This window comes from Carcharhinus amblyrhynchos, chromosome 3 (assembly GCF_965287045.1).
Source record: "Carcharhinus amblyrhynchos chromosome 3, sCarAmb.v2.hapA, whole genome shotgun sequence".
Taxonomy (NCBI): domain Eukaryota; kingdom Metazoa; phylum Chordata; class Chondrichthyes; order Carcharhiniformes; family Carcharhinidae; genus Carcharhinus; species Carcharhinus amblyrhynchos.
Genome location: NC_137326.1, coordinates 10,178,846 through 10,187,429, shown reverse-complemented (window position 1 = coordinate 10,187,429; position 8,584 = coordinate 10,178,846).

Sequence of the window (8,584 nt, the reverse complement as noted above, 5' to 3'; positions counted from 1 at the left end):
AGTATTTAATCATAACAAAAACAGAAAATGCTGGAAAATCTCAGCAGGTCTGACAGCACCTGTAGGGAGAGAATAGAGCCTACATTTCGAGTCTAGATGACCCTTCGTCAGAACTGGATTTAATTATGCTCCTGTTTTGTGCCTTGTAGATTCTGGAAAGACTTTGGGAGTTAGGAGATGGATGTGCTATTAAGTATTATGACAGACAAATTGTCTGTCAAATTTTATAAAAATAACAGGTCCCTTTTCAACATGCATGGCCAGGATGGGAGCTGTAATTAATTTTTCATCTGGCTGTTAACACTTCATTAAAATACATCTCTTAGTTTTCAGGTGCGCTGGTGAAGGGATCCCGCTCAACTCACTGACTTGTCTTTCCTTTCAGCTGTTGACTTCAGCTGCTCTGAATTCAGTGTTTTCTATCTAGTCCCTGGTCTTTTAAACCTTTCAAACTTGCAGGTTCTTCACTTTGGCCTCAATGAGGACAGTTCAGTTTATATTGATGTAAAACTTCTCAAGTGGTGTCAAACAGAAAGTAAAAGGGTGAGTGCATAGACCAAAGTCACAGTTATAAATAAAGGTTTTAAGGAGCCTTTGAATTTATCGAAGGCAAATGGTGGAGGACAGCTCCACAGGAAGTAGCATAATATTTGGAAGAGTAACCTCAGATAGAGGTTATCTTGTTTGCCTGATATCAAGTAAGCCTTGATCATTAGGACCTCCTGTCTATTAGTGACTGATGAGCACATTTCAGTTATTATTGAATGGCAAAGCAGATTCAGGGGCCTAATGGCCTAATTCTGCTCCTATAGCTTACGGTCAAATGGTCTTAATAAATTCAGTAAGGAAATCTAGGATTACTCATGGTACTTGGTTGTGAGAATGAATTACTCAAAATCTCTCCAAGTTGCTTAGACAGTGGTGAAATATGGAATTCACTACCACATGGAGTGATTCAGGGAATGCCTTGGATGCATTCAAGGTAAACTAGGCATATAGATGGAAAAAAGAAGAGAATGGAGGAAGATGAAACACGAGGAACAAGGTCATAGAACTGTTAGGGCTAATCTAATAAAAACAGAAAATGCTGGAAAAACTCAAGTTGGTCTGGCAACACTTGTGCGGAGAGAAATAAGAACATAAAAACATAAGAAACAGGAGCAGGAGTAGGCCATCTAGCCCTTCGAGCCTGCCCTGCCATTCAATAAGATCATGGCTGTTCTGAAGTGGATCAGTTCCACTTAGCCGCCTGCACCCCATAACCCTTAATTCCCTTATCGATCAGCAATCTATCTACCCGTGACGTAAACATATTCAACGAGGTAGCCTCCATCACATCAATGGGCAGAGAATTCCAGAGATTCACCACCCTCTGAGAGAAGTTCCTCCTCAACTCTGTTCTACACTGTCCCCTTTTTATTTTGAGGCTGTGCCCTCTAGTTCTGGATTCCTTTCTAAGTGGAAAGAATCTCTCTACCTCTATCCTATCTAGTCCCTTCATTATCTTGTAAGTCTCTATAAGATCCCTCCTCAGCCTTCTAAACTCCGAGTACAGGCCCAATCTACTCAATCTCTCCTCATAAGCTAACCCCCTCATCTCCAGTATCAGCCTGGTGAACCTTCTCTGTACTCCCTCCAAGGCCAATATATCCTTTCACAAATGTGGGGACCAAAACTGCACACAGTACTCTAGTTGCAGCCTCACTAGTGCCTTGTACAGTTGCAGCAAGACCTCCCTGCTTTTATATTCTATCCCCCTCATGATAAAGGCCAACATTCCATTTGCCTTCTTGAACACCTGCTGCATCTGCAGACTGATTTTTTGCAATTCGTGCATGAGGACCCCTAGGTCCCACTGCACCGTAGCATGCTGCAACTTTTCACCATTTAAATAATATTCCATCCTACTATTATTTCTTCCAAAGTGGATAACCTCACATTTGTCAACGTTATACTCCATCTGCCAGGTTCTCACCCACACACTCAGCCTACCCAAATCTCTCTGCAGACTTTCCGTGTCCTCCACGCAATTCGCTTTCCCACTCATCTTCGTGTCATCAGCAAACTTTGTTACCCTACACTCAGCCCCCTCCTCCAGATCGTCTATGTAAATGGTAAACAGTTGAGGGCCCAGCACCGATCCCTGCGGCACGCCACTAAACACCAACTGCCAACCAGAAAAGCACCCATTTATTCCAACTCTCTGCTTCCTGTTAGATAGCCAATTCTCAATCCACTTTACCCCCAACTCCGTGTACCCGAGCCTTCTGCAGCAACCTTTTGTGAGGCACCTTATCGAACGCCTTCTGGAAATTTAAAAACACCACATCCACCGGTTCCCCTCTGTCTACCGCACTAGTCACATCTTCATAAAAATCCAGTAAATTCGTCAAACACGACTTCCCATTCATGAATCCATGCTGCGTCTGCTTGATCGAACCGTTCTTTTCTAGGTGTCCTGCTATTTGTTCTTTAATGATGGATTCTAGCATTTTCCCAACTAAGGACGTTAAGCTGACTGGCCTGTAGTTACCCACCTTTTGTCTGCTACCTTTTTTAAACAGCGGCGTAACAGTAGCTGTTTTCCAATCCGCCGGCATTTCCCCAGAGTCCAGTGAATTTTGAGAAATAACTACTAATGCATCTGCTATTACTTCTGTCATTTCTTTCAGTACCCTGGGATGTATTCCATCCGGTCCCAGGGACTTGTCTACCTTCAGTCCCATTAGTCTACCAAGCACTACCTCTTTAGTAACAGTAATTGTGTTAGGGACCTCATTTCCTACCAACCCTCTATCTTTAATATCCGGTAAGCTATTTGTGTCCTCCACCATGAAGGCCGACACAAAAAACTTATTTAAAGTCTCAGCCATTTCCTCGTTTCCCACCGTTAAATCCCCCCTCTCGTACTCCAAGGGTCCAACATTCACTCTAGCCACTCTCTTCTTCTTTATGTATTTGTAAAAACTTTTACTTTCATTTTTTGTATTTAGAGCTAGTTTAGTTTCACACTCTATCTTTCCTTTCTTTATCACTCTCTTAGTCATTCTTTGTTGTTTTTTAAATCTTTCCCAATCTTCTAATCCCCCACTATTTTTAGCCGCTCTGTTCGCATTGGCTTTTAATTTAATACTCTATTTCCTTCGATATCCACGGCTGGTTATCCCTTTTCTTACAGTCCTCCTTCATCACTGGAATATATTTTTGCTGAGTACTGAAAAAGATCTCCTTAAAAATCCTCCACTGTTCCTCAGCTGTCCTACCAACCAGTCTGTGCCCCCAGTCTACATTCGCCAATTCTGCCCTCATCTTATCATACTCCCCTCTGTTCAAGCAGAGGACACTGGTTTTGGGACCCTACTTTCTCACCTTCCATCTGTATCAGAAATTCAACCATATTGTGATCAGTCGTCCCAAGAGGATCCCTCACAAGAAGATCCCGAATTCTACCTACCTCATTACACAGTACCAGATCTAAGATAACTCGCTCCCTCGTAGGTTCTGTAACATACTGTTCAAGGAAACTATCCCGTCAGCATTCTAAGAACTCTTCCTCAAGTCCACCGCGTCCGACTTGAGTCAACCAATCAATATGCAGGTTAAAATCCCCCATGATTACCGCGATTCCGTTTTTGCGCGCTTCAATTATTTGCTTGTTTATAGCCCGCCCCACCTCATTTGTGGGCCTATGGACCACACCCACCAGTGACTTTCTCCCCTTATTATTCCTTATCTCCACCCACAACGATTCCACGTTTTGCTCCTTGGAGCCTATATCGTCTCTCACTACTGCCCTGATATTATCCTTTATTAACAGAGCTACCCCACCTCCTTTTCCTTCCTGTCTATCTTTCCTAAATGTCGGATACCCATGCATATTCAGTTCCCAGTCCCGGTCACCCTGCAACCACGTTTCTGTAATGGCCATTAGATCATACCCGTTTGTGCTGATAGAGTTAATGTTTTGAGTCTATACAACACTTTTTGAAGAACACAAAACATTAACTCTGTTTCTCTGTTCATAGCTCTGCTAGAACTGCTGAGTTTTTTTTTCCAGCAGTTTCTGCTTTTATTTCAGACTTAAAGCACCCACAGTATATTTGCTTTTTCATATTCAGCCTGAAACCACTGACGAGCAGTCTTCTCATTTGGTTGCACCCAAATTTGATTTTGTTCAAACCAGTCTGTTGCTGCTGTGTGGCTCTGAGCGTTCTATGCAGGCAACACAACTTCACATTCTAACCAGGTCTTCACAGTAGGCAGTACAGACATTACATGGCTCACCATTGTTTTTAAACAGGTCTTTTTAAGCACTGCTGTTTACAGACAACAGGAATTTCAATTTAGTGTTAGGAGCACTTATGCATTTATTCTCCCTTGTAATCTTTGACTCTAGTTACTCCCCGCTGACCTTCTGTGTGAAGCAGGACAGGGAACCACGAGTGAGAAGCTCACGGACTTTGGGAAAAGTGTAACTAAAGCCAGTATTGATCTTCTGGAGACTGAGTCTTAGGAATTGATTACAGAAAGCAAGGAAATGATGGAGGTGTTCAAGCAGGTATTTTGGTTCTGTCTTCACACTAGAAGGCTTAAAAGGCTTCCAAAGATACTTGAAAATCAAGAGGTAAAAGGAAGGGAGGAACTTAAAACAATTGCCATCACCAGGGAAAGAAGGTGGGAAAACTATAAAGGCTAACAAGTCTGCAGGACCAGATGACCTGCATCATAGGGTCTTGAAAGAGATGGCTGCAGAAGTAGATTTGCTGATTATAATCTTCCAAAATCCATTGAAATCTGGAAGGGCTGTGTTGGAGTAGAAAATAGCAAATGTAATATCTTTATTCAAGAAAGCAGGGAGACTAAGGAAACTATAGTCCAGATAGCCTACCATCTATCATAGGAACGAAAGCAAAATAATGTGGTTACTGGATACCCGATAAAAACAGAAAGCACTGGAAAAGATCCGCAGGTATGGCAGTATCTGTGAAGAGAGAAACAAGAGTTAATATTTCAAGTCCAATATGACTGTTCTATGGAACTATCCCTTGTCATCTGTCTCTTGTTATTGAGGGAGTCCAGCGAAGGTTCATCAGACTGATACCTGGAATGGAAGGACTGATAATAGAAAAGAGACTAAATCGACTGGCCTTGTACTTATTGGAATTTAAAAGAATGAGAGGGGATCGCATAGAAGCATATAAAGTCCTGATGGGGCTGGACAGGCCAGATACGGGAAAAATGTTCCTGACGTTGGGGAAGTGCAGAACCAGGGGTCTAATAATAAGGGATAAGCTATTCAGGACTGAGATGAGGAAGAACTTCTTCACTTAGAGAGTTGTGAACCTATGGAATTCTCTACCACAAAAAGTCGTTGGATACAGTTTATTAGGTATGTTCAAAGGGAGCTGGATATGGCCCTGGTGGCTGAAGGGATCAAGGGGTATGGAGAGAAAGCAGGAGTGGGATACTGAAAGTGAATGATCAACCGTGATCATATTGAAAGGTGGTGCAGGCTGGAAGAGCTGAATGGCCCACTCCTGTACCTATTTTTTGTTTCTATGTCTCACTCTGTCTTTGACACAGTTAACCGTTACCATTCTTCAACTCCTCTCTAACAGCCAACTGGATAAGACTGCCTTCATCTGATTCCATTCTTATTTAGTTCAGATGAAGGTTCATTTAGTCTTCAAACGTTAGCTCTGTCCTCTCTCCGCAGATGCTGTCAGACGTGCTGAGATTTTCCAGCATTTTCTGTCTTTGCTTTAGATTCTAACATCCACAGTAATTTGCTTTTACCATTATCTATCCAGTCTTCACCAGAGAACTAGCTGCAATGACCTCTCTTCCCTGCCCTGCACCATTGCCACTGCAATCTCCAACAGTCTATTCCTGGCACCCTAGTATTTCTCATCTTTCAGATGATCCAATCTGAAAACATATCAGGTGCCACATGTATTGTGCCAATACTCGCTATAACCTTGTTCAACCCTTCCGTTGTCTGATTTGTCCTGCTACCTATATCCAGTCCCAATGAGCAAAAATTTCTTCCAACCAAAAATTGAGAAGACCAGAGCTATTGTCTGCTAGGTGGAACCAGACTTTGGCATCCCCTATTGAACGTGGCAGATGGACTTTTGACCACCTGCTCGATTACTACTTCGGGTAGATAAGTCAGGTGGATTAGCCATGCAAAATACATGGAATTATGGGGATAGGAGATGTGTGGACCTGGCTAAGGTGCTCCTTCAGAGAGTCCATGCAGACTTGGTGGGCTGAATAGCCTCCTTCTGCACTTTTCTGAGCCTCTGTAACATCGATTCTTTTTGTGCTTGCTGCTGAAACACTTCTGTATTCTTTCAGTACCTCTAAATTTAATAATTCCAATGTTCTCCTGGCTAGACTTTGATCTTCATCCTCACAACTTTGAACTCATCCAAAATTCTGCTACCTGTATCATAACTTCATCAAGCCCTATGCACATGTGGTCACTGAATTACAATGCCACTGTCTCAAATCTGCTCCATTTTAAAATTCATATTGGTGTTTTTAATTTCCTCTGTTGCCTCAGGTCCTTCATATCACTAAGCTCTTCTGTGCTTACAACTCTCTGAAGCGATGGTGTGGCTTCCAACCACACCATCGCTTAGAATGCCTATCTTCACTTCCATAACGTCACTGAACTCCACCTCTGCATGAGCTCTTCTGCTGCTGAAACCCTCACCAAAACCCTTCATACCTCTACAGTTGATTATTCTACCACACTCCTGCAAGCTTGCTGTCATTTCAAAACTCCACTGCCCACACCATCCAAGTTACACCACATCCTGTGCTTGCGAGCCTGCACTGGCTCCTGTTCAGGCAACTGCTCAATTTAAAAATTATCCTCCTCATTTTCAATTCCCCTCAGGGCTTTGCCTGTCCCAATCTCTAACTCTCCTACAGCTCCGAGATATTTACATTCTGACTTCATTTTTAATCACTGTGTGTACACCTGCTCTGGAATTTCGTCCCTACACCTCTCTGCTTTTTTTTCCTTCCCTCCTTATCTGAAGTAATTGACCCTAGTAAATCACTCTCTTGTATCTTCAGAAGTAGGGAAGGGCAATGTGACAAAGCCTTTTGACCTCAACAAGGAATTACATCAAGTTCCATTCCTGCAGCAGACATCCATAGATGTGAATATTCCAGCAGAGAATACTCCTTACATGGCCTGAAGCAGCAGAAGCGATCTCGAGTACCTATCTTTACACTCATGGATCAGATTCAGCAAACCCAATGAAGACTGAGAATTGAAAATGTTCTCCTGGTTAATGTCTTTAACTGAGTATTACCAATATTATAGACTTTCAGCTTCGTCTTCAATGGGTAATACTATGTTAACTCCATACTTATTTATGTAGAGTGAACTTATCTTCTCGATACAAGCCCATACAGTTTGTTCAATGAGAGTCTGGGGGCAGAACTTCTGAGGAGTGGTGATCACAGTCAAATTGGCAGTTCGTTTTCTTTTACTTAGCTTAGTTGGGACTTGCACATTTCACATCCGACCTTCCAACATGGGCCTACTAAGAAATGTGCAGTATACTGGCTCCAGGGACTCTCCAGTGGAGTGTAGCAGCATCAGGGGAAGTAAAGCTGTGACCCTACTTATCGCAGTAATTGTCATAAATCACTTGGTCCCAGTCACTTTGAGAAGCCAGGGAGAAGGCATGTTTAAAGATAAGTAGATAGGATAGGCTGTGGAGGTGCGTGGATAGAGTTTTGGGGTGTCGGAGGATCAACACCATAGCTACCCAAGAGTTCAAAGTGGTTGTAATCCTTACAACTTTTCCTGGATGACTATTCTGCTCAGAGAGTTGGAGCCATAAAACCATAAGGTATAGGAGCAGAATTAAACCATTCAGCCATCAAGTCTGCTCTGCCATTCAATCATGGCTGATTGGTTTTGAGGAACTTTTCTCCTGCCTTTTCTCCATAATCTTTGATCCCCTTACCAATCAAGAATGTATCTATCTTGCCTTAAATATACTCAATGACCTGGCCTCCACAACCATCTATGGCAATGAATTCCACAGATTCACTACCCTGTGGCTGACAAAATCCTCCCTATCTCGATTTTAAAGGATTGTCTCTTTACTCTGAGGTAAAGATCCTCATCTCTCCTACTCATGGAAACACCTTCCCTACGTCCACTCTATCCAGGCCTTTCAGTATCCTGTAAGATTCCCCCCTCATTCTTCTAAAACTCCATCATTTAAATCAGAGCAACAGATGGTTCCCAGTGCAGAGCAATTGTTCATTGGAAGTTGAACTCCCCAGACAATTCCCATGCATTCCTTGTGTGGGTATTTCCAGGGGGTTCCTCCAGAGCATCTTCTGGGGTACATCCAGGGAAGAACCTCCTTGAGGAATGGAGATTCTGGGCTGTTGTAGTCAGTTTTATATTGTTTATATTTTTGTGCTAGGGGCTTCCTTCTGAAAGTAGTGTGAAAGAATTCTGCACTTCAGCAGCAACACAGTATACTACAGAAAACTGTAGAAGCTGAAAATCTGGAACAGTAAACAAACATCAAAAGTACTGGAA